A 25,603-nucleotide genomic window follows, 5' to 3' on the forward strand; every position below is an offset into this window, starting at 1 on the left:
TAAAATGGAAGTTTCAAAAAATCCCTCACTACAATTAAGCCCACCATGTCTTTGTAGATGCTGTGATGACGGAGCAGAAATTACACCAGTTCAATAGTGGGAAAAAGAAAATGCAAGAAAGCAAATACTGAAGCAAATAGTTGTGACAGATTAGCAATTTCACGCTACACAGTATTTAGCAACAAAAAAAATAGTCTATGGCTAAACAGCTTGCCACCTTTACCTGTTTGCAGGAATATGTTCCTGAGGAGGCAGCACAGCTCAGCATTTTCCCATGAGACACTGGCAAAGTTCGTACCTTCTGTGTTGAGGAACATGACTGGAGTTGTCCTGAACCAGCACTTCTCAGCCAAGTTTTGTTCATGTATGAACAAACTTGGCAAAACTCTTGACTATCCTTCAGAACCCTATTTATGTTCCCTTCCTCCACACTCTAGTTATGGACAAGGGTCTAGCTTGCAAGAACTTAATTTACTCTTTAACACAGAACAACCTCCAATCTGGGATTTTTACTGTTGCTGAGGGGATGGTCACAGGCCATTTCCCCCGTTTGTCATCACCAATGCAAGGATTGTGTTGAACTGCTGGCTGTTGCTGCCCTATTACTTTTCAGATAGGTTCAGGTCCTTGCCCTTCTTCCTGCTTTAGTTTTCACTTCAGGTATGATGATCACACTCAGTCATGATCAGGCAGGTGAGGTGTCTAAAAACTATGCTGCAGTGCTGGAGTTCTTCTGCAGGCTGATGATGCTGTTGGTATCATCACAGAAAGTGGCAGTCCACTTGTGCTACTGGAGTGAAAGGGCTTTAGGCAGCCCTGCTAAAAGGAGATGGTTACAGACAACAGACCAACAGCTTAAGGGATAAACAGTCCACCTCTAAATACAGTGCATGAGAAAATACAGATCAGTAGCACAGTTACTTGGGTAATAATAATAATAGTATCATGTACTTCACCATGACTGAGCTAGATCTAACATCTGGCCATACAAAGACTTACCATGACCACGTCTCTGTCAGGCAGGCAAGCAGGGTACAATCTCTTCTCCACTCAAGTGTTCTAGACTGGCCAGTGGCCTAGTGGAATGCAAATTCCATGGCTGGACTGTCCTTTTTATCATCAAGCTGCAGAAGTCCTACCTGGGCTGGTTAACCAAACATTACACCCCACCTGTGCTCCCTCTCTGGGCCAGCTCCGTCCCTGGAGTGCACAGGGCCCTGTAGATCTGTACAAGGCACTACTGCCCCACATTCCTGCGTGGGCACAGGCCTGGAAGTACTGTAAAAGGCAGCAAGAGCCTCATGCACTGTCTTGAGACACAGTGTATTAGGCAGTAGAGCCTTACATGCACCCAGTTAGTCCTGGCAAAGGTAAAACTGATGGTTCATGTATGGAGGTCGCTACACAGAAGGCAAAATGGATGCACAGGGTAATATCCTGAACAGACATGAGAAAATAGGTAGATGCTCAGCAGCAGAAAAAAGTTTTGGTTTAGCCAAAGAATGACCACAAACAGTGCTGACAGTGATCACACTGAATTTATACCAGCCTTACAGTACAGTACGTTAAGGACTAAGAAAAAGCCAAATAAACCAAGACAGTAGTGGTATGGAAGAAGAAGAAACAACTTGAAAGCAAGCATGAAGACTATGTTAAATGATCAAGGAAATGGTACTGGTAATTATTTTTTATATTCTTTTAAAGAAATACAACTCTTCTACCAGTGCCTAAGTTAGTGAACTATTGAAGTGCCACTTGGCCACAGGCCTCTGAAAGACTGTTTCAGCTTGTCAAGGTGTGAGTCCCATCTTAAAGGTGAAAAATAATCAAAGCATCAGTGGACACACCCAATCTCAAAAGTCTCATGCTCCTTCTTCTTTATTTAAATGAAATTTAATTAAAATAATCAAATCCAATAACAATTAAATAATTAATAAATAAAATAAATTTAATTAAAAATAATTACATTTAAATAACTTCAAAATTCACATCTCCAGCTGCTTAGGTGTTTGTATGACTACATTCTTCTCTCTTGCACTGTGGATGCAGAAGTTCAACCAACACTTACGGAGCCTTTCAACATATTTGGAGTTATTATTTTTTTAACTCAACTGCAAGACCGATTAATTAACATTTACATTCTCATACCTTGTACTGGGCTGAGAAAGCTTTAACTGTAAACTGCCTATCTCGTTGTTTCAAACTTTGTTTTGAACTTCACTGTATTTTTAAGTATCAGCTGCACACTACTGTAAAAAAACCAACTCAGCCAAAAACCAGGCTGGCAAGGAAACACTGAAAACAACACAATTCCCTCTTATTTTTCCACTTCTAGCTGCACAGCATGACTAAGAACGTCAGGAGGTTGTTGCGCCGCCTTCTTCCTCATCTTTACTGTAGACATGCTGCTGGTTCTCGTGGCTGATGTTTCAACAACCTAAACCAGCTGGAAAAAAATCAAAATGAATAGACTATTTAGTACCAAGTGTACCTGTCCTTCCACAAGCTACAAAGACTGGACAGTGATGATACACTGTGTGTGGACAGCTTTTCCTCTACCACAAAACCAGGAAGCAATGCAGGAGTAACTACCTCTGCCATACTACTTGGCACGCTCAGGCAGGTTTTTTCCTGCCAAAGGAATATGGTCCCAAAGCTGCAGCAACTGCTCTCCAACTTGTGGTTCCAGCTCCTAGAAAGGATCAGGAAATCCGGGAAGTTATCTGCACTGCTACTATTGAGCATACAGAAACGATTTATTACTGAATTAGGTGAGGTTGCCGGTGATTGCTTTCAAACCTTCTACAAGAGCTCATCCCTTTTGCTATTGGGACAAACATTAGAACTCCCAGCAGAGCAAGGTTTTCTTACTAGGGCTCAGCAGGAGATAAAAACTTTCATAAGCCACCCTAGCCTAGAGGGTGTTTGGGGTGTTTCCATTCCCAGTGAGATGTCAGTTCTCACAAAGATCATTCCAGTGAACACACTACCTCCATACACAAGAACAGACACACCAGATACTTTGTACCTCCCACAGGTCACTCACTTACTAACTCAAGATCATTATTTTCCACATCTTTTAAGTTGAATTCCATCAAGCGTGGTGGAGAATGTGGAAAGAGAGGTCACAGGAAATACAGTGGCTGTCCTTTCCTTGTACTTCTTTCCTCCAGTTTCTTACAACTGGAGAGAGTTTTGGAGAAGAGAAGGTGAAACAAAAGCTTTAGCTCTTGAGTCATCAAGATGTTTTGGGAGGGGATGGAGAGAGGGCAGAAACTGCCACAGAGAAATTCTGTGCCAATTCTTTGGCTTTTTGTAGTTGCAGTTAGAGCTTTAACAGATTTGAGAACGGTCCTAAGCTTTACTCTACCTCAAAACTCGGGATTCTCTTCAGGCTTTACAGAAAAAACCTTTTAATTATGAACATTTATTTGGGTGTAACAGACTGTCTAAGAGAATACATCTCAACCAAACATGGCACAAACCTCCAGAACTAAATTACAAAAAAACCCCAACAACTTCTTTTTGGAAGCATCCACCTTTAAATAATTTTTTAAACACATAAGCAAGAAACTGTTTTGATCTTATCAAAATGTCTCCATTACTTCAGCGGTAATTCTGCATTCGCTGAAGGTACAATGCACCAATGAACTGGGATTCAGATTAGCAGACACACGAACAAGTGGCGATAAACTGAACAAGCCAATAAAAAATACACAGTTCTACCAAGTAAAGAAAACTTTAGAAGAGGGTAACATTACCTGGCCATCTCTACTTATCTGTACTTTCTTACTGTCGTTCCACGGGTTGAGCAAATGGTGTGCAAACTGAAAAGGAATGCTTTCTTTTCGGATCCAGTCCACCTTAAACACACCTCCGAAACCAGCAGATCCCCAGTCTTGACTTTTCTCACGCCCAATTGCTGAACCCATTCTAGCAAACCCCTGGGACAAAAATGGAAAGAACAGACATAATGGGACCACATCTGTCTGTGGCAGAACGAGATAAATAACTCAACTTCCTGTGAAACTTTCAAAATAGTTTCAAAGTGATTAACACACTCTCCACCATGAAGCTGGAGCTTCCAAAATGTTTTACATCTAGAAAGTTAGAGGTAGCACTTCTTTTTCCACTTCAAATATGCCTTGTAGGGTTTGACCGTAAGGAATGTCTCTCAATGACAAAATTATCACTGAAGGTTTTTTAAGCTTCGTAACAGATTAAAAAGCTGTTGCAAAACCACCTGAAGCAGAGGGAAATCAAGATGAATATTCCAGTACAGAATAGTCCGTTAGACATTCACATTCCTCGTCAGCTGTAGGTTATTTTTGCAGAAATCCATTTGTTCCTTCTCGTGTTCCCTCTACATTAACTTTCACATAGAATCAGGAGAGTGTAGCTGTTCTTCCAAGAAAGAAGTCAAAGTTGCTTTTATTTCCTTCTTTAGTGAAGCTGGACAAAATTCCACCATGACAAGTATTCAGAAAGAAAATGAAAGGAACCCCAAACCCGAGATAGCATTTAACTTACTTCAGGACACCCTGATTTGCCCACGCCCCAACCAAACCAGAAGTGAACCCAACCCCACAGACAACGTATCAACTATTCAGGTGAATTGATGCCAGTTAGGATGTAGCAGTCCAAAAGATGCAGTTCACTGTGTAAATTAGCAGCACTCACTGCTGTTGTAAGACATGCAGTCCTACATAGCTCAAGGCAGACTTACATGAGAATTAATGAAAGGAACAGTGGAAAAAAAATAAATGTGGACTAGAAAGAGACAGTTGGGACAACAGAAGATTAATAGGGAAGTTAATCCCACATTCCCATGAGGGTGCAGTGCCCTGTCACAACTGGAAGGGCAGGGCAAGGTCAATCACCTGCACTCCTGACGTCGGCGTGTCTTCCCTCCCCCGCTTCCCTGCCTGAGAGCACCAATGCAACCGCCCATTTTCGGTATCAACTGGCTTGCTGAAAATTACTTGCCAGTATTACACCTGCGTTTGCCAAATCATCGTACACAGTATGCCACTGCAGTCCTTCAGTGGTATTGCCAAGACAGCTGTGTTTTGGTTGGTTCCTTAGATTTTCAGTTCAGCTGATTTTTACAAAGAGCTTATATATGAAGAAGTAAGTGGGCCTTTCTTTACCTGGAACAACTGAATTTAGCTGGCTCAAAGCTAATGCGCAACTTTGCACTACCAGGTCAAGTTTTTAACTTCAAACTGACCAGAGATTTGACCAACAAACTGTTGACATATATCTCACTGAACATGAAGTCAAGACACAGCTCTGGAAGAATCACGGCCAGCTTCCTAACTGGAAGTGAATAAAACCAGTTTTTATTAAGATTTTAATAAAGAAATGTATGAGTTTCCTGGCTTTAGAAAGCTATGACTTGCCTGTAACTCCTTGCTCACTTACAATACACACTTTGGCATGCAAAGAGTAGCAATCCCTGACTTTGTCAGGATTTTTGGGGCGCTTTTTGTTGTTTTAGAGGATTAATGTAGGGTATAAACATTATTCTGACTCATGATGTTTGGAGGCAATTCTGTCTCCGCCTTCGAGGGACAAACTGAGCTAACTAGAAGAGCATGTTTCAAAGAATTAAATGCTCTTTCTTCAGCAAGCACAGACATTTGCACACTGCTCTGCTTCTCAGAAGGCCAGGAGTCATAAGCAAAGCTGTCCACACTACACACAGTCATCTGCTGCAGCCTCCTAAACCACCAACCGCTGCTAATACTTAGTTTTAGATTAGGACTCACCTGAAAGCATCCAGACCCTTGAGCAGAAAATATTAAGTAAACCAGGCTGCTCTCCCAAAAGGCTCCATTCAGTTTCCCTTCATTACTTGGCGTAGTGGACCATATTCCCTTCTGTTGAGAAATATCAATGTTTTGCAAGTTGCTACTTTTCATTATAAAGTACCGAACTGGCCTATTTTGTCTTGGTGAAGGAGATCTGCAACCCTGGAAAAAAAAAATTAAATTAATAAAGACAACAAAATAAACCAGGCTTTATTTCTGAAGCTTTACACACACAAACATGGAAATCCTTGACTGTGCTCCTCCCTTCCTCCTCCAGCTTCTAGAAGAAACGTAAAATCAGCTGGTCCTGTCTGAAATAGCTTTAAAATGTATCCGACATCTATTTTACATTTTGATAGCACTTCTCAACAGTTCCTCTGTGAGGGGCCGAAAACAAGTAGAGCAGAATAGGAGTAAAAAGCTTAGTGATTAATTACAATTTGTTTAAGCCTGACACACCTTGAGATGGCACCAAAATTAATCATCCTAGACTGCAGCCTACAGCACACCACTCCCATTTCTACCTTCGGGAAACATGTTTTCTTCCTTTTACACTGACTCAACCTAAAAGCTGAAAAACTCAAGAGGAATTACTAAATCCTCCAGCGAGTCCATGAGGTTTCCTTTCAGTGATCTGTTTAGTATCACTGCAGTTTACCATTCAAGTATACGGGGACAATTATGACAATAAGCTCGTTAAATGTGTGCTTTGTTAAAATAACTCTCACAAAAACCCCCAAGCAGTCATAATAAGGCAGGTAACACAGATAACACAATATTTAAAGAGAATCTGTATCAATGGATGCTGTTACAGAAACAGAAAGGCAGAATCCAAAACCTTCAGAAGTGTGTGTACAATGTACTAATTTAGTTGAAAAAAATTAATACACCTTCACCATTTATTAAAAAAAAAAACAATCTCATTTTTTTACTTTGGATAGCTTTACCTCAGCAGTCCACAAATACCATCTTTGCTGTATTAAACTAGCGTAACAAGGATATTTAGTCTAGATTTTAAGTTCCAGAAGGAAGCATTATGCAGCTGTTACAAATGAAAAGTTAAGTCAGGTTCCTAATTTAGCAGTAAAATACCTAATTGTTGCAGAATGGTATCAGCAAGACATCCCTTTACTTTCGAAGAGCAGGGTGGTACTTTGGAGAACTCTACCTTTGCAGATACTGGAGAAGAAGGACTAGCACAGGGGCTGGGACAGCTACTGCTGTCTGCAGGCTTCACTGAGGACTGAGCTGATCTGTCATCTGAGGATCGTTTGGAGAGCAAAATGTCTTTTTCTTTGTACTTCTTTGGCTGGTGGAGTGCAGGAGATGTAGATTTCACCGAAACTCTAAAAAGGACATGCCTTGAGTTTCACAAGCACTCACTGAACAATTTACGTACATACCTGTCAGCCTACTGCATGACCACATGTATTACAGCAACTACAACACATATTAAACACTAACTAAAAACCCATACCGGTCATGCATTGTTTTTTAATGTTACTGCTAAACCTCATCTGCTACTTCTCCAAGATCACAAATCATGGACAATATTCCTGACTGCTCTCTCAAACAGCAGGCCCATGTATGAAATACTTCTCAGTGAAACTACAATGCAGCATAGGACAGTATCACACCTTTCAACTGTACTGCCACTATTTCCACCTCCTTATTACTAGCAGAAATTTAAGTGATGCTTGCATACATAAATTGCAACCTACAGTGTCTAGAAGACCTCAACATCTTACTTTTCAGCACTAGAGGAGTCAGAGAATTCAGTTTCTGTTGAGCTTTTTCTACATGTAGATGCCAAAGGAAGCTCTTCACAAGTCACAGGTCTCGGTCTCTGGCCAATTCCTGAAGGCTGCTGCAGACCTGCAGACTGCTCTTCAGCACTCAGAACAGCTGTAATTGCTCTTACAGTTGTTTCATCAACTTGAGACCACGGTTTAGAAGGAGCTCGCATACGACGCAGGAACAAACTGTGCCACTTCTGCCTGAGTTGCAACAGCATCCCAGCAGCCCGTAATGAATTCCAATTCTGTTACAGACTGATGAAAATTACATCAGGCAGGTGAGAGTACCCTACTCCTTCCTATCAGGCAGCACCTCACATTCCAGTGAGAACAAGGTCCAAACTGAAAGGCAAGACCAAGGTCTTGGGGAGGGGGAATAACTCTTACTTAAAGTAAGATGTTAATTTACATTTCTCTCCTTGGACGCAAGGTAATTTTTGGAACATTTCCTTTAGCTCTGTACTAAACTTAACATTGCATTGTAAATCCACAGAATTTTTTTCCTTTTTATCTTTCTAGAAAACCCACTTTTTTCATGCTTTATGCCCTTCCTATCAAATCAATCTGTACTCATGCACTCTTCAGTCCTACCTGAGGGAAAAGAGCTCTAAGCGGCATTTTTCTTACACAGACTTCTGCTCAAACGCAATGACTAAATTCAGAAGACTAGAGTCTAATTCCCATGTTATCAGAAATGCTTCCATTGAAAAAAGAATTTTTAAAAATCACTCTTCTGGACATGTCTAGGACAGACAGCATTATTATTAGAGCTGGTAAGTTCCAGGGTTTCATGATCCATAAACTACCTCCTACCACAGCCACAGCTCTTCAATGACCTAAAGCCTTCTGTTTCAAAGAGGTTTTTATTTCTCCTTCCGAAATCTGATAGCAACTTTCTTTCAGCAGCTCCAGCTTCAAGTGCTCCTTTTTCGATCCGATTGTGGTTATGCTCTCAGAGAAAGAAAAACACAATATGCCAATGTGGCTGTTCTCTCAGCTCCTGCTCAGATTTTGGCTATCCCAGCTCATGCTGTGGCCTGATGGAGCACCACACAGGCAGGACAGGAGGCCAGAAGGAGCAAAAGGGCCATTATGCAGCCACTGTCACCTGCAGCCTGCTGTCCCCTGCAGCCCTTATCTTTTGTCTGGCAGCCTCTTCAGAATGTGCTCACTTGTGGAAACAGACAAAACTGCCAAGCTCAGACACATAAAACATCATATTGCCCAGAAAGTTTCTGAAGCAGATCCAACAGCATCTGGACTGCTGAGGCTTTCCTGCTCCCTCATGTGAGAGACAAGACACCCACACCCCATGATGGAGGAAGAGGGAAGAGCACTCTCTCACTGTTGGATTAGGTGACCAATTATTTTTTGTCTTTTTGCTCATAGGTACAAGGTTTGAAAGGTATGGGTGGTAGGTTACAAAACCTTGCGACTTGCACGTTGAATACGTGAATTCATGTGACAGCTCTGGGCCAAAGGGGATTGAAGCCCTTTAACTCTTGATGAGCTCACGAAATATGGGTTAAATCACAGAGTACTTAGTTTGACAGACCCCAACGGACCATGACATTCTTAGAGAAAATTCCTGGCTACTCAAACGTTACAAAAACCTTTTTACATCTTTTTATAATCCTTCTACATGAAGCAAACACAGGAGTGATTTCTTACGTACTTCAGGGTCCAGTTTGAGATGAAGCCATTCATCCAGCTTCAGTAGTGCCAGATCAGCAGTTGTTTTGTCCTCCATCTCACTGTCACTGCTATCATTAGATACCCCTCCCCCTGAATTAAAGAGAAACGGTGCATTAGCATTTCTGTATTATTTCTACTTATATACAAAAACCTGAACACTACCGCATTACCAGCAATAAATCCTTTTCCTTCTAAAACTGACTTTACAATGTAAACTGTTGTAAAACTACTTCTTCTTTTCTGCAAATACACTGCAGAGTCTTTGCTCCAGATAGGAGCAATCAAGTAGCCAGACCTGCTGAAGATCCTACTGTGTAAAAACCTGTACTGACGTGGTCTGACTCAACTCATGTACCTTCACCAGTATTCACAAGCCACAATCCAGCTGTTGCCTGAAGCTGTTTGTAAAACCACACGTGGCTCTATTTCCTAGTAAAAGAGCAGATTTTTTTACTAGATTACTAGATAAAGACCTAGTAAGAAAAAGAAAATTATAGATACGTATGGCTATTAATTAGGAATCCTTATTTCCTAGAGCGCAATTCAATCAGCATGAACACTATTCTAAGGTCAACAGTTTAAAAGCAAGACAGAAAAGCTTCACAAATAAGTTGGACTTTCAGTTTGATTCAACCTATGAGAAATAGCAGCAGTTATTTTTGCTTCCATTCCTACAGCACTCCATTTAAATAAGAAAAAAAAGGAAATTTCTATATATTCTCCATTACTTCTAGTTAACAGCACAGCTAATTGACATTAGAAATCATCAGTGGAAAATATCTTGAAAATGCATGTGTCAGCTAGAAGCAGTATGTCTTGTTTGCCACATTGATTGTTTCTAAATTATTCAGTTTGAATAATCTGGTCTGAAGTATCAAATAAAGCAGTCTGGAGAAAAAGAACACACATGCTACACTTCTCAGTACTAGTATTATCATTACACATTGTGGCTGCATTCTCTCCTTACAAACTGCACTGTAGTTTCTGAGACCCCAGAACTGTGTCAGTTATGGATATGGATCTGTAAGGAATCCCAAAACTGAGACATTTGTTACAGAACCTACAAACTATTCCTGAATAGCTACAAGAATCATTACACTGTTATTTCAGAAGTCGCCAACATATGCATTAAAAATGACTGAAAAAGAAGCTTTGCACATCACACACTGGTGCATGCCAATGGAAACATTCCAAATCCACACTCCAGTGTACCTCGGAAGGCTGAAGATGCCTGCAAGGCATTACTTGGCAGTCTGGCTGGTCCACAGAAGAGGGACACGGTGACAGGTGTCACAACAGAGCAGCACCTGACGTTTGCTGTCTTGCGAGCTCTCGTCATTTCGTCATAGATAAGCCAGTCTGTAGGGAGGGCCTGGATGGCTGCAGCTTGTCCATCTGCTGGGGGAACCTGTGCAAGAGCAGGTAAGACTGGGCTATTATACCCTCTACCTGTAGTTAACATACATTTTAACATCTTTCTCATTTTATCCAGAGACATTGTGGATGCCTCAACCTGGCAGTGTTCAAGGCCAGGCTGCGTGGGGCTCTGAGCAACCTGGACTAGTGGAAGGTGTCCCTGCCCATGGCAGGGGGCTGGAACGAGATAAGCTTTAAGGTCCCTTCCAACCCAAACCCTTCTGTGATTCTGTATCTTTAGGAAGAAATACGTATATAATTATATACATATATAATATATACCTATATAAAAATAAAAATAAAAATATACATGCAAATAAAAAAGCATGAGAGAATTCAACCAGATGCACAAATTATCCTACCACCATGAAACAAAATACTTTGCTTTAAAAAGAGATGTTAAAGAAGAAAAGTTTCAGAGCAGAACTTCTTGCTTTTAAGAGATTATATCTTTACAACAATTTTACAACTAGGGGTGGTTTTTTGTCATTTTGCCTTGTTCCATCTGGAGAAAGGACTAATTGAAACAATGGAAAAATGAACCAACTCCAATTCTACCAACTGGTAGGAAAAGTATTTTCTAAAGCTGCAGTGTTTAATGCCCTTGCTGCTGTTAAAGTACTGACAACTAGGAAAAGACGTTTCTAAAACATCTGATAGATTCTAGTGCTCTATTTTGTGAGCTATAAATTCAAAGTGATTTTACCTTGTTATACTGAGATTGACCAAGAACAGAGGTAGGATGAAATCGCACTTTCTTCTCCTTTGGTTCAGTCAACACCAGGCTTTCTCTGTCTACGTGCACAAGATTGGGATACATCCCAGCCACTAAGGCAGCTTTAATTACAGCCCAGTTCTCAGAGTTAGTATTAACATCTCTAATAGCAGCTCCTCCTCTGGCTCTCACAAAACCTGTCAGAAGAACAGGACAAAACGGTGCCATGTTAGCTTGTGTTTGGTTCCCAAAAGGAATTTGAAAGCAAAGGTGAAATAAACTACTAATTTGTTGCATCTTTCACCACTGCCAACCTTAACAGCATCAAGAAGAAACCATTACACTGAAATCCCTCCCGATAAGGGGTTGCACACTAACACAGAATACAATTACTTTCTACAATACAAAGACATTTCCTATGGGAATAATTTACTAAAACATAATGACCCAAAGAAATTCATCTCGACACTGAAATGCAGTGCCATGTGGAGCTGAGATGAGGATGCCTCCGGTTAGATCAGCCACACTTCCTCATCTACACCATACCCCGCATCAACGTGTACGTGAAGGTCTGATTCAAATTAAGTAAGAAAAATGACACCAGTGAACATTATTTCTGTTACAATTTCTATAGGCTGGACTTTAAAACGAGGTTAAAATTTCTTCCAAGCTGTTTACCCGAGGCTCTAAGCTGGCCGAGCAGCTGTGTTCTCATTCCTACGATGATTTCCATCGTGGCTTGGGATAGGAAGTTCTTTTCACAGAAGGCTCTCTCCCAGCCATCAGCGCGCGCCTTCTGCCACGCCTGAAAACGTTTTTCACATTTGCCTATCACTTTGACTAGCTAAAACTAAAAAGTGCATTTTAAAAAAATTACATTTATGTCAATAAAATGAAGGCAAAACCCACTCTGGAAGTAAATGCATCAAACTAGATTTTTTTTCTAATTTCAAGAATTAGATTCTCTTTACCTGTTCACTCCAGTGATCATTACGTCAAGTTAAAATGATTAATTCAATAAAGATCATTACATTAAGATCATGATTTGAAGTTATCAGTGTAGTAGGATGTAAAGAGCCACACTGTTGGCACATGGCTGGAACGCTCACAATCTTGTAAGGTTTGGAAACATCAACAAAACATACCACAGAAAGTGTTCCCTCACACATTGATGAGTCCAACACACAGGAAAGCCACTAGGCAAAAATAACGTCTTCTCCAAGGCCTTAATCACAGTCCACCACTCTACATCCAAGCAGACTGGTACATTATTTGCCTTGATGGGTGATCTCCTGTGATGAGTACTCTCTGAACTGAAATCCTACCTGGAAAGCCCTGAGCAGGGCCATGTGGTCACTGAACGTCCCTGCAGCAAAACGCTTCCTGCACAGCATGGCTGCACGCTTTTGGGAGGCCAGCGTGGGCAGCACAAAAGGGTCTTGGCCAGCAAGAGCACAGGCAATGGTCAGAACAGGATCCAGGCACTTCAGCACAACAGCATACAACACCATTTTACCCAGGTGTGGCTCTACAGGTAATTCAGTGAGGTGGTAACCAAGCTCAGTGAGATCTTCCCAAGGGTCCATGGCATCTATGGTCTGTTTATAAACAAACAAACAAAGGAGAGGGGGACAGGGACAGTGGACTAAATCAGTTTACAGTGAAAGCAGAAAGGATGTGAATACTGGGCATTAACCAGACTTCTTCCCAAACACTAAAACAGCAAGTCCAACTATTAACAGAGACGACTTTGAATCACTCTCTTCCCCGACATGGAAAAACACATCCCCACACACAAAATGAAAACAGGTAATAAGCAAAAATTCAAAACATCCTGAAGTAATTAAAAACAGCTTCAGTACAAACAGAAGCCAGTAAGATAGGCTGCTACACCACAAATATGGAATCAAATGAAATTCCCACCTAAACCTATTCCTTTCCTGACCTTAAGCATGTGCACAGCATTTCTGACAGTTAGAGCAGGCGGAGGATCAGGAGCTTTCATAAGGAAGTCCACAACTGGACAATTAATTGGAGCCAGAAGCTTTGTGTATAAACAAATCTCCTGCAAGTTCAAAGGCAGAAGAAAAAAGGTTACTAAGACTTGGAAACAAACCCAACACACGATTTTTTGCAATTAATAGTATGGTTTGATGACATTAAATTTTTTGAAGTTACAATTTCAAACTGAACATGCACCTGAAGTGGCATTCTTAGAAGTTCTGGAGACTGAAATTCCAACATATTCTGAAATCGGAGCCTGCTGAAGAGACGAAAACAGACTCCAGGCTGACAGCGCCCAGCCCTTGAAAATAAAGTATGGGAAGTCGTGAAAATTAGGATTTTTTTCTAAAAACAAAACCAACCAACCAAAAGCCAGCAAACAGACACAGAAACTTAGAACGGAAAAGCAGAAGCAGTTCTGTGAAGAAGGTGTTGCTAAGTGTAAGTCACACACAGAGTGTGAGTTTTCCAAGCGTGGATTATTTTTGATGGCATGGAAATTTTTTATTGTAATTTTAACCCAACACTGAGAAATCTGGAGAAACAAAAACAAGGCTTATCTAAGTAAAGGCTGTGGGTTTTTTGCTAACCTAAGACCAGTCCAAATCTCAATCATCCTTTGCTGTAAGGAATCTAAGCTGCGAACTTCGTTTCTTCCCTGCGCATCCCCCAAACTCAAGTTACTCTTGGAGTAAAAGGTAGAATAAAGATTAAATAGCTTGTGACTGAAGGGACAGAGACAGCAAATTCTCACATTCACACACAAATACTTGAAGCTTAATGCCAGCAGAATTGATGAAACATTTGTTTGGGCATTTGCTGGCAATTGATGGGCATTTGTTGCTACAAAACTTCCAAGCCCTCACCCACAGTGTTGGGAAGAATATGATCATGGCCTGTTAAGTCATGGATAGTTTGGAGAAAGTGAAATAGGCAGTCCTCTGCCCAAAGACAAGGTGTGAAAACAGGTGGACACTGTGACTGCTGGTGCTACGTGGGAGAAAGAGGAAGGAGAACAAATTAATGTAGAGGAATTCCTTGTGGAACAGGGGCATGAGATACCCCAGGAGAGCTTGGGCATCCCAGGGCTGTTGCAGAAGTACCCCTGACGGGGCCTCAGGCTGAAGATAGGCTTGCAAGGCACCTGCTAGCCGGCAGCCTTGAACAGCCTTGGGAAAAGGCATACACTGGTCAGCTGCCCCGCTGCTTAGAGGCTTTCTCATGGGAAAGGGGCGTGAACTTTGAAAAAGTCTAACTTGGTGAAGGTAAACAATAAAACGGGAGCACGATGCTCAAATCGTATCGGTGTTCGTGTTGTGTCTCAGGCTGCCTCTCCTGCACGTGGGACCCCCCCCCCCCCGCTAAAAATTAATGGGGTGGAAAACAACCTAGACCTTTGGGAAATGCCTGAGCATCACTTTTCTACAACTTGGGAAATGATTCCAAGGAAATACATGCTGACCCCTACTCATCTGCAGAGAATGAGTGCTGGCCATTGTCCAACACGACACTGGACTAGGCTAGAAACAGTTATTATGCTGTGTGCTTTATTCTTAACACACAGGACGGTGGAGATCTGCGAAATAAGAACCATTATGAGGCATTTATTACCTGCCTTTTCTCTGGATACCACTGGCTTTTGAAATACACCCCATTTTTAGCACTGTAACACAGCTCAGTGCATCAAAAGACTTCTATAAAAACAAAGAAAGGAACATAAGCCCAAGACTGAATAGGGCACATGAAATAGAAGTTACTAGTTATTTAGATTACCAACAGAAGTTCTCTAAAAAGTATGACATAGTAATATATACAGCAGCTTCTGGCACAAAGATATCGTCTCAGTTTCCTGTGAATTTATGATGGTACCTCCTTTGCAGTATCTTTGTGCTACACAGTTTTCAAAATTAAACTTTTTCTAGTCAACAGGTAATTGCAAGTCAGTAAAAGATATGTCAGGTCTGCGTCCTGAGATATCACAAAGCAAGCAAAAATACATTATTATACCAAATAAAGTTTTCCTCTTTATCTCACTTGGAAATTACCTCCTTATTTTCCTAGATTTGATGTAAAATTACCAAAAGAAACTGTATTGTAAGAACTTCAGAAATTTGGTGTGTGTACCTCCTACGAAATCCAGCTCCATTTCCAAAGCCATACACTAGGTCTTAAATTGCCTCATTATGTTATCTCACTTTTCTTGAACAAGTAACTTAGGAATAGGCATGCAACACACCCAAAAAAGTGCTTAAAAGCTTAATGGGTTCTTTTTGGACTTGATACAATAGTAGGACAAAAGGAACTCCCAGTGTCCTCCAAGTCTCAGAAGGTGGTGCTCTAAACGGAGGACTTGTTTTAAAAATCAAACCGAAATACCAAATTACAAAAAAAAAGAAAGATCCATCAACACCTCAACCTACGTTAGTTTTTACAGGGCTTTTAGACAGCTAGCTATTTACAGTGTTTGTCATAAAACAAATGGATGTTGAAACTTCTCAGTGAGGTCTGTTGCCTGACAGGCACTAGCTCTCAGCCTACTGATAAGTTAAAAAAAAAAGCTCTCCAAAATTCATGCACCGTGTGTTTTAGAATGGCACTAGGAAGTTCACTTCCCAAAGACAATTTAAGGCAGCCGTACCTCTTTCACCTTGCCCGAGTCAATGACAAATACAACATCACTGACTGTTACGCTGGTTTCTGCAATATTAGTAGAAAGAATCTGCAATGAAAAAACCAACCAAACAACCAAAACTATAGTAACTGTAGAAGCAAAGGCAAAATAGATCACTGTCGCATCTGACCAAGCCCTCTGATACTTGGGATTTTGCGGACGCCAGAAGGTGGAGTTTCAAGCACTTTTTTCTGATCCAAAGTCTGCACACTCGAATGAAGCATGAAAACTTGGTATCTAATGCAAGACAAAAAGCACGTTTCAAGGATCCTTTAAAGAAGCAATGGAAAGCCACAGAAACTAAAGGTTTTACCTGGGAGCGTTATCAGCAAACCTCTTGTCATCAAAAAGAATGCGGTCCCTCAGGCTCACTATCTCATCATATCCAGGAAGAAATATTAAAATGGCTCCTAAAGAAGGAAGTGGGTTTGCAGAGTTAAACAGAAGATTCAAACATACGTCAGCGCCACGCAGACCAGCACTCGGAAGGTTTTAACTTTTGGGGATTTCCAAAGAGCGAGCAGGATTCATCAGAAGCTGAATCCACAACAATTCACTGGGAGTGTGGGTATTTACCTACCCGCATCGCAGCTACGACAGATGCTGTGGAGTAAGTGCATGGTCAGATCCAGATCCACTTTTTCATCATCAAAGCTGTGATGATAAGCTGTCAGTAGCTCTCTGTCTGTCCTCTGCACTAAGGTCACTACCACTTTTTTGGACCAGGGAACTTTCATCCAGATTTCCAAATCCGAATGAAACACTGTAATAAAAAAATACGCAGAAGGCTGTTCCCTTCAGGTTTGCATTCAGCCATCAACTCAAACTTAGATCAAGACCAACATGACCACCGGTCTTGAATTTTTATTTTTAAGTGTAGCAGAAGAGAATCACAGTACTAGTACTGTTCACTGACTTAAATGTTAACCCAACAAAGCATGCAACTTCCAATTTTCAGTGTTAACTTTAGTTTTCTTAAACTTCATTGAGACACAACCGTAAGTGAATGAAAGTTTGAAGACATTTCTCGTTTATCAGTTCAAGGAAAAATATTTAAAAGATACGTAGTTTCCAAAAATTTCCCACTAGCAGAAACTACACGAAGAGAAATCAGAATAATGTAACCTTTACAAAACACTACCTCAACTCTGATAGCTGTAAGTCAATCAAAGAAGCATTCTTGAATGGCCTAGTGTACACGTTACTTCGATAAAGTTTCTTTACTATGTCTATTGTGTATCAACAATACACAGATAAAAACACGTGACAGATTTGTTTCCAAAATAAGCATGTGAAGATAAAATGGTTCATAGTATAGAATCAGCAAGTTGTGCTAACCTAAACAACATGACACTGACTACAAACGTTTTTGTTCTTTGCTTTTGAAATATTCCTATTCTCAAAAAAAAGGTATTGCTATTTAGCCCAGATTTTAAAGCATAAAAAGCTAAAACCTGTTCTGATTAAAAGAACACAAACCTCAAACTTCCTTTCACCACAACTCCTTCTGCAAAGCAGTTACAGCTCACCTGTAGGATTCCAACAGATCAACAACCTCTGTCTGTCTGAAGCGCCTAGCCCAGTCCACAGCCGTCCTGAAAGAGTGGCACAGGTATTCTGACCAGATTTTCCACTTCAAAAGACGACTATGAATAGCACATCATGCGAGGAGACAGCTGACACCACACTTTTGTGTCCACTTCTGTATTGCTAGCAATGCTGTTATTGCTGGATCTGCGACTTCCCATTCTGAAGTGCATGAACACGTGTAACAGCGACCCGATTTTCAGGTAACTCAGCTCCTTACCACACAAGAGTGTCAGTTTTACACAGGAGGACAACACAAACATGCACAAGGAAACGTGGAACAAGGAACAGTGTGCCATTCCTTTAAAAAGCCCACACCAGTGTGCAGAGATCAGACCTGCCTGTTTGCAGTACCCTTTAAGTCGTCCCAAAAAGTCACACCCCAGGCGTTTTTCATCAAAATGTGGGAAAATACTGGGCTATTTCATGCCTTTCAGAAGTTGTCCTCCTCACAGTGCAGTTCACTGGTTTACCTTTAAACTGCATTCCTTCCCAAGTTTTTCAAGTGTTGGTACCAAATATCAGAGCCCTGGAATCCTAATTCTTAGCCTTCCATACTACAATTACTTTCTGTACTTCCTGTTTATATGAAGACACACTTCATGACCACAAAGCTTGAGTCTTGACAGATTCACAAATATTTTTACATGCTACAGCATATTTAGAAACCTAACACAAAGATCTTCTTACACAGGTAACTCCATGAAAATAAGAATCACCAAACATTCTGGTGGAATTCAGCAGATTACAGTCTTTCCACTAACCAGTGTCTTAAATAAGACATACTGAAACCAAGCTTATAGCCCATAATCAAGACCGCGTAATTAAGAATTCCATGTAGAATTTACAGAAAACAATGTGCTTCAACAGAAGTTAGAAACAGTTTAGGCTGTCAAAATCTATAGCTCTTACAGCAGTCTGGTAAGTTAGCAAATTAATTCAGATGTTACACAATTTTCTTTCTCTCTCCTATGTTGACAAATAAATCTATCTTTTGGTTTCTCTGTTTGTTTGTTACCAGCCATTGGATGATTTGCAGTGGGTACTTGCTCCCATACTGATCAGCTGTTCTACTTGACTCAAAAAGCCTCTCCCTGAAGAAATCATCAGAGCAGTCGCACCGGTCTCACTGTGCCTATAATCAACTGAGAAGTAAAAAAAAAAAATCAGCAAACCCAAGAGAAATGTTTTATTTTTTTCCAAATATTCTACAAATATTGCTTTCAAATTCCAGCCCAAAGAGAATGTTTCCTCACTCATCTCTGCAGTCAGCTCATGGGAATTCCACATTGTTTTAGAAGCACACTTCTGCCAATACTTTGAAACAACAACAATGAACTAAACAACTCATTAATTCTGCTAGCCCTATTCATTTTTTCAGTAGGCATCAGAATGCAAAAGTAACAACATTTGAAACTGAAGATGAAAGTAGCCATAGAAATTTAAATGAATTTGTGGTTGCTTTTTTGTTATGTAATAACATACAAAACTTACCACTGACATTTTCAGTTAAAATTAGATGGAACACCTGAGCAAAGGAATCAATATCTTTATGCAACCAGATGTCAGACAGACAGGAATCCATTTCTTTTACTATCCACGGTTCAAGGCAATTCACATCTTTTTCAGTCTGATGAGACAAAACAACACTGAAAGACGAATCTCTTCCAAGAGGTGTCTCTATTCTCACACATTACCCACAAAGAATTTGAACAGCTCGTTTTCCCAGCAGCAATCAGAAATCCACCACTCAGGCATCAGTTAAAGCACTGACTGTGTCCTATGCAAGGACTCACACAGGGGCAGTCGAGCCATTTGATCTGAGGAAAAGCTGCGTACCACCACCGTAACCGAAAAGCCCACTTCAGCCAGAGCAGCTCGTCCTAGTAAAGCGACCCTTAAAACGCGTTAATACCTGAGAGCCTACGGCGCTTCAGATAACACACTTTAAACGGCTAGTAATGGAACACAAATATAAACTTCTCTCGCAACAAAAGGAAAATCTTACCAGTTGATTAAATACTGTGTCACCACCATCATCCAACAGACTGTACTCTTCATTTGCCCTTGGAACTGATTTTTGTCTCCGACATGCCAGTTTGTTGGTGTTTTCTTGAGCGGAACACCACTCAGCAAGAGTGGTTTTCTGTTTCTCTTCTAGAATGCAAAGTATTTCCCAAGAAATTTTTAGAGTCATCTTTATTATCCATTGTTTTCTATTAAAAAATAATTACAGCAGCTCAAAGTTTTACCTAATCAGCTTTATTTAATCTACAATGCTGCTACCAGTCCAACATAAATGACGTGTTTAAGGGTACCCAAAGGGCACCACTGCAAACAAGTGCTGTGAGAAGAAGGTAAACCCCACCATTTTGGTGTTTAACCCCCTAAGCCTCCATTATTCCAAATTACTGCAGTCAAAGGAGCTTCCTAAGGAATTACCTTCTACACAATCTCAGCCCAGATCTTTCTCCAGAAGTGGAATTCTGGAGACAAGTGATACAGCCCCTGCACGTAACAACTTATTTTTGTATGCAAGTGGAAGAAACAGTAGAAGACACCAGTGTCTTAACTGAACTTTTCTATCCACAGGGATCGCAACCGAGCACCGGGATAAACATCCAGTCAGGACTGTATGTTATAGTTTGGGGTTTGCCTTTTTTTAAAATTTTCCTTAAATGATCATTAGGATCATTACTTTCAGTTGCCAGAAAAACTGCTGAAGTAATAGCTACTTAATCAACTGAAAACCAATTATACTTAGTTTAAGAGTGTGAATGCTTATTAAAAAATACATCCATGTCTGAAGAATGCAGTGAAAAATACTAATAGGAACAACTTGTACATTTTGTGCAAGATGTACAAAATCCTGCCTCCTTTAACAGCTGCACTTGCATTTGCACCCAAAGGTACAGAGCATCCTCTGCTCCTGTAGTTTTCATGTGGGCAGAGCCCCCAATTATATGTAATTCTACACCATAACAATTAGAAAAAATAAGACATTTATCAACTGAAAGTAAAAAGAATGCAACCACTCAATCAAAGTGAATTTTCTTCTTTAATTGCAAGAACTTCCATGAACATTACATTTCAATAATGCAAATGCTGAGAGCTTAAAGACACTTGCTGTCATCTAATCACGTCTCACTTCATCTCCTGACTTTGGAATTTTAACAGAAAATCATCCTGTTAATCGTTTGTTCAATCAAGCAATGCTTCTCATTGCCAACCCTTACGATTAACTAGGTCACCAACCTTGCTGCTTCTCTTTTTTGTACTTTACCATCCCTTTGTTTGTATACCCAGTGCTCCAGAAACATCTCTTAAACTTCAAAAGGTCTTCCTTGGACTGAAAGTACAAAAATTCCATAAAAGATGAGATATTCCCCAGCTTCACTTAGAGCATTATTTTTTAAAAAAAATTATCTTCAATGGAGTTCATTTTTCTTAAAATTATACAAAACAAAACATTTCCAAAGTCAAATGCTATCTTGTTTCTCATTAACCTCTTCAATTATATCAGCTGTTATAGCAAGAGATGTTCATAAGATTCAGAGTTATTAACTGCAATTTTTTAAAATGAGAAGAAGAAAACAGCCATTTTTGTTTAGGGTTACAAACAAGAACTCACCACGTAAGCCTGCCACCTGGAGTAAAAACGCAATTATTTAACAAGCAATTAATACAGCTTTGTGCAAGACTCCTCAAGGAGACAGTACATCTTTGTGTTGAACTACTTTCTCTCATGAGAAGTGTGTGAGGAGATAAGACTTTTCTCAGCGTCCTCAACTGATTCAGCAAAGCTGGGCTTTCTTTACTGAATACTTCTGGACAGATGAGACATCCCAGTGGTCTTTACCTCCTAATAATTTATCCTTACTTCTTTTTCAACATGACTCTTTTCTAGACCTTATCTGTGAACATTAAAGGATGCTTTTCACATGAAGAATTCAAATCTCAACATTTTGATTTCTGGTCCCTTAAGATGACTTTAGATCACTCAGGATTTTCCTTCAGAAAGAACCATCTACAGTTCACATACTTCGAGAAGCTGTCATAGAGGAAGCCTTCCAACACACATCACAAACTCTGTGTACTACAGCAATCCACAACTACAAAATGTTGGTTTCTGTGGTCAGGATTTTGTCAGCCATATTGCTGAAGGAGAAGCAAACCTTTTTCATTACATTAACAGACAGAAGTCTAAAGCTGCTTCTTTTAATTCTTAAATTCTCAAAAACAAAAAAGGAAAAAACATCTTTCCAATTGCTACTGGCCTGCTACACAACCAGCATAACCACTGTGGTAAACTGGAGCGACTCTCAGCAGAATTTCCAAAACAAATATGCTCTCATCTAAAAGAATAGGAAGCTGCAAGAAGAGGAAACTGGAAAGCCACACAGCAATCACAGCTGAGGCTCTCCCTTGCAAAAAAAAATTCAGAGAACATGAAATCATGTGTAATTGAGACAGATTCCTGTCTCAAACAAGTTGCAAGCCTTATTTTACTAGGCAGAAGTTCAGGACTGGGCACTAGAAAGAAACACTTCTATCTGTAAAAAACCAATGAGGTTTCCTTGTCACGAACATTTGCTAAAACAAATAACTGATGCCACCCATTTCCTAGAACTGTTGAGATTTTTAAAAAAACAGGCTGACATGCAGAGAGTCTACCTGATTATCAAATAAAGCATTTCTCTTAAAAGCTACTGTTGAAAAGACAATAAACTTGGACATCATTGTTGAAAAAGGAAGAGGACTGCAAGCTGCCAGAGGAGGTCACCCATGCAGAAAACCTGCAAGCCAGGAGGGTGGGAAAAACAAAACAAGCCCACGCAAACCCCCCATCTCCCACACATCTGTATTTTGCCTCTCCTAAAGATCAGTCAAATGAAATTAAAGCAGCAATAATGGGAACTTTTCTTTGCATCTGAAAGTCATCTAACTGCAGGTAACCGAGGCTGACCATAAACTAACAGAAACTGGACGTCTTTTCTGAGTATTTACCCAGAGGAACAGCTACTAATTTCCTTTAAAACAAAGAATCATGTGATTGAAGCATGAAACCAAACCTGCCTAGGCCTCCTGTATTTCTCAACTGAACAGGTACAGTTATCTGCGACTTATCCAGTAACAACCTTTATGAGATCTGAAGAATTAGAATCTGCTGCAATGTATTAATATGCATCACACTAATGTAGCTCCTAAGTCCTGTACCAGCATGGAGACAGCACTTCAATAACCTTTTCCTACTTCTTGAATTAAACGTGGAGAGGGCCAGGACATTCCTGCATTTACAGAACTCCCAGCGATAAAAACACTTCCCTCTGAAGTAGGCGCAAATAGTTAAGAAACAAGAAACCTGAAGACACAAAGAACAGGCACTGCTGTAATTCTCAGTGTATTCACCACGTGCCTTTACTCAGAGTAGTTTGCTACAGTTCACTGAAATCTGTGCGTCTGGGGCAGGTATACTCAGATTTAAGAGTTAAGAGAAGTACTTACTGTGTATTACTGGGCAGCTTCCAAAATACCTAATAAAAAGATTTGCATCTAGAGCAGCACTAGAAATAATTAGTTTTAAATTATTCTGGTTTTGCAGCACATCTCTCAGTTTTATTAGCAAGAAGTCGCTGAACCTATCCCTCTCATGTACTTCATCCTGTAATAAAAGGAAAAAAAAACAAGAGATAAACAAACATCACAGATTCAAGATCATAACTTCTGACAAATACAACCCTTTTTTTTAAAAAAATAAAATACATGATTTGGTGGTACATTACAGAGGCCTTAAACTGTGTAAATCTAGGTTAAGGTAAGGGGTTTTTTTAAACTATCCACAAGCAAAAAAAAAGTTTCAAAAAGTTTTTATCAGAGCAGAGCGCACTGCAACGCACAAGCCACACACACCTTAATCAGAGGCCAAAGTTAATGTCTGAAAGCTCTCTAATTTTGTATTGGAAGCCAAATGTCAAGAAAAGGTCACAAACCACAAATCCTACAAATCTTATTTTAATAAATTCTCACTTCACAACTGATGAGCATTTAAAGAAATGTATGACACCACATAATCAGAAAAAAAGACATTGCTTAGACAAGTCATACACAAAGCCTATAAATTAAGGACGTAACTGGTTAATCATCTTTGTCATTCTTCTGTTTTGTTTTGTATTATGAATGAATGAAACAAGGACTCAAATACAAGGTTTGTAGGCTGACATGAAGCATTAATAGACCACTCTTATGCTTTTTTAACTCTGATAAACAGGTAGGCACCTCAACTTACCGTGACTTTTTTGTCTTCAGTAGTGGAATACTTAAATCTTGCCATCAACATTCTGGTTCCCCTTACTTACGGAATTCCACAATAGGAATATTAACACAATCACAAATGAACGCTCCTGAACAATTTGCTAGCAATTAGATTGCACATTATCTTGGAAACACTGGGCAAACAAAAGGACTGAAAACCTGGTATTGCTGAAACAAATACACGGTAACAGAAATTCTGACACAATCATATCGAACCACATCTAAGCCTCCCTAAGGCTTTTCTGCCGACAGAGGAATTTCAGAAAAATTTACACTTCTGTCCTCCTCAACTCCTCCTGATTCCACACCTAATTATTGGCATGAACATAAAATAAGACGTTTTTCCAGGGAAAAACACAAGCAAACACACAGAAAAGCACCAAAGCGCACAAAACATGCACGCTACACTAAGGACTCAGAAAGTCTTTAAAGTCAATTCAGATTCCACCAAACAAAACCACCGAAAACGCTCAGCAAATTTGAATAAAACAAACGAGGACCTCATTTTCCAATTAACAAGCAACACATGAAAGACCACAGGATGCTCACCACAATCACATGCGTCACAGTGGAGAGGGTGCTGTCTCCTGCCATCAGTGTGCGAAGGAGCATGTCATTAGTGCAGAATGTTACCAGTGTCTTTGGAGAAACCCTATGGAAGAGCACAAAGACGACTCAGGGGTTTTGCACCACTTAAAGGCTGCTAGCAGCTTTCCATGGCTCAAAAATTAAAGCAGCTGCTGACCAGAAGAGGCATTACAGTTCTCTCACCAAAGAACTCCTGCATACCACTTGTTTTCAAACTGTGCCTATTCCCAGACATTTCCTAACAACTCTTAGTGCTTGCGCTCCTAACTTTCAACAATGGATTAATTGGAAACATCAGATTCAAATTTTAATAAGTAAGAAAGTTAAACAGAACCATGAGAAACAGTCATTCTCCATGTCATTCAATTTACTAGAAAATCCCATGTGGAAAACCAGGTTCCAATTCCTCAGCATATGCTTGGATATAGCCTTTGTATTTGCCTACACGTGGTGGGATGAGCCTGGCTGGATGCCAGGTGCCACCCAAGCCACTCTATCCCTCCTCTCCTGAGCTGGGCAGGGGAGAGGAAATACAATGGAAGACTCACAGGGTCAGGACCAGGATAAGGAGAACATGGGTCTCTCCCATGGGCAACAGTCCTCCATGAGCTTCTCCGGCATGAGTCCTTCCCATGGGCTGCAGGTCTTCATAAAAGGGACCTGCTCCAGCACAGGTCCCTTTCCACAGGGTGCAGTCCCTCAGGAACAGCCTGCTCCAGCGTGGGACCCCCACAGGGTCACAATCCTGACAGCAAACTGGGGGCTCTCTCCACAGGGCCACAGGTCCTGCCAGGAGCCTGCTCCAACATAGGCTTCCCAGAGGATCACGGCCTCTTTCGAGCACCCACCTGCTGCAACACGGAGTCCTGCACGGGCTGCAGGGGGATCCCCGCTGCACCATGCACCTCCATGGGCTGCAGGAGCACAGCTGCCTCACCATGGGCTGCACCCCGGGCTGCTCTGGCACCTGGAGCACCTTCTCCCCTCCCGCACTGACCTTCCCATC

At 40.6% G+C, this 25,603-nt stretch overlaps 1 pseudogene across 1 annotated transcript in view; it reads right to left on the bottom strand.

Annotated features, from left to right (window-relative positions):
* Nucleotides 1–2,602: 2,602 nt before the first annotated feature.
* LOC309585295 (3'-5' RNA helicase YTHDC2-like) overlaps nt 2,603–25,603 on the bottom strand; it is a 28,601-nt pseudogene continuing 5,600 nt past the window's right edge. Inside the window, exons 6-29 of the transcript in view lie at nt 24,559–24,661; nt 23,203–23,359; nt 20,953–21,046; nt 19,706–19,854; nt 19,192–19,327; nt 18,716–18,842; nt 17,640–17,705; nt 16,691–16,873; nt 16,424–16,520; nt 16,260–16,347; nt 16,078–16,158; nt 15,051–15,133; nt 13,635–13,740; nt 13,381–13,500; nt 12,761–13,033; nt 12,114–12,240; nt 11,427–11,632; nt 10,517–10,712; nt 9,285–9,394; nt 7,562–7,836; nt 6,982–7,159; nt 5,772–5,975; nt 3,762–3,944; nt 2,603–2,692 (exon numbers count right to left, since the gene is read on the bottom strand). The product of the transcript in view is annotated as a 3'-5' RNA helicase YTHDC2-like (transcript). The remainder of the gene's footprint in view (nt 2,693–3,761; nt 3,945–5,771; nt 5,976–6,981; nt 7,160–7,561; nt 7,837–9,284; nt 9,395–10,516; nt 10,713–11,426; nt 11,633–12,113; nt 12,241–12,760; nt 13,034–13,380; nt 13,501–13,634; nt 13,741–15,050; nt 15,134–16,077; nt 16,159–16,259; nt 16,348–16,423; nt 16,521–16,690; nt 16,874–17,639; nt 17,706–18,715; nt 18,843–19,191; nt 19,328–19,705; nt 19,855–20,952; nt 21,047–23,202; nt 23,360–24,558; nt 24,662–25,603) is intronic.

Source organism: Coloeus monedula, assembly GCF_965178545.1.
Source record: "Coloeus monedula genome assembly, chromosome: Z".
NCBI classification, from domain to species: Eukaryota; Metazoa; Chordata; class Aves; order Passeriformes; family Corvidae; genus Coloeus; species Coloeus monedula.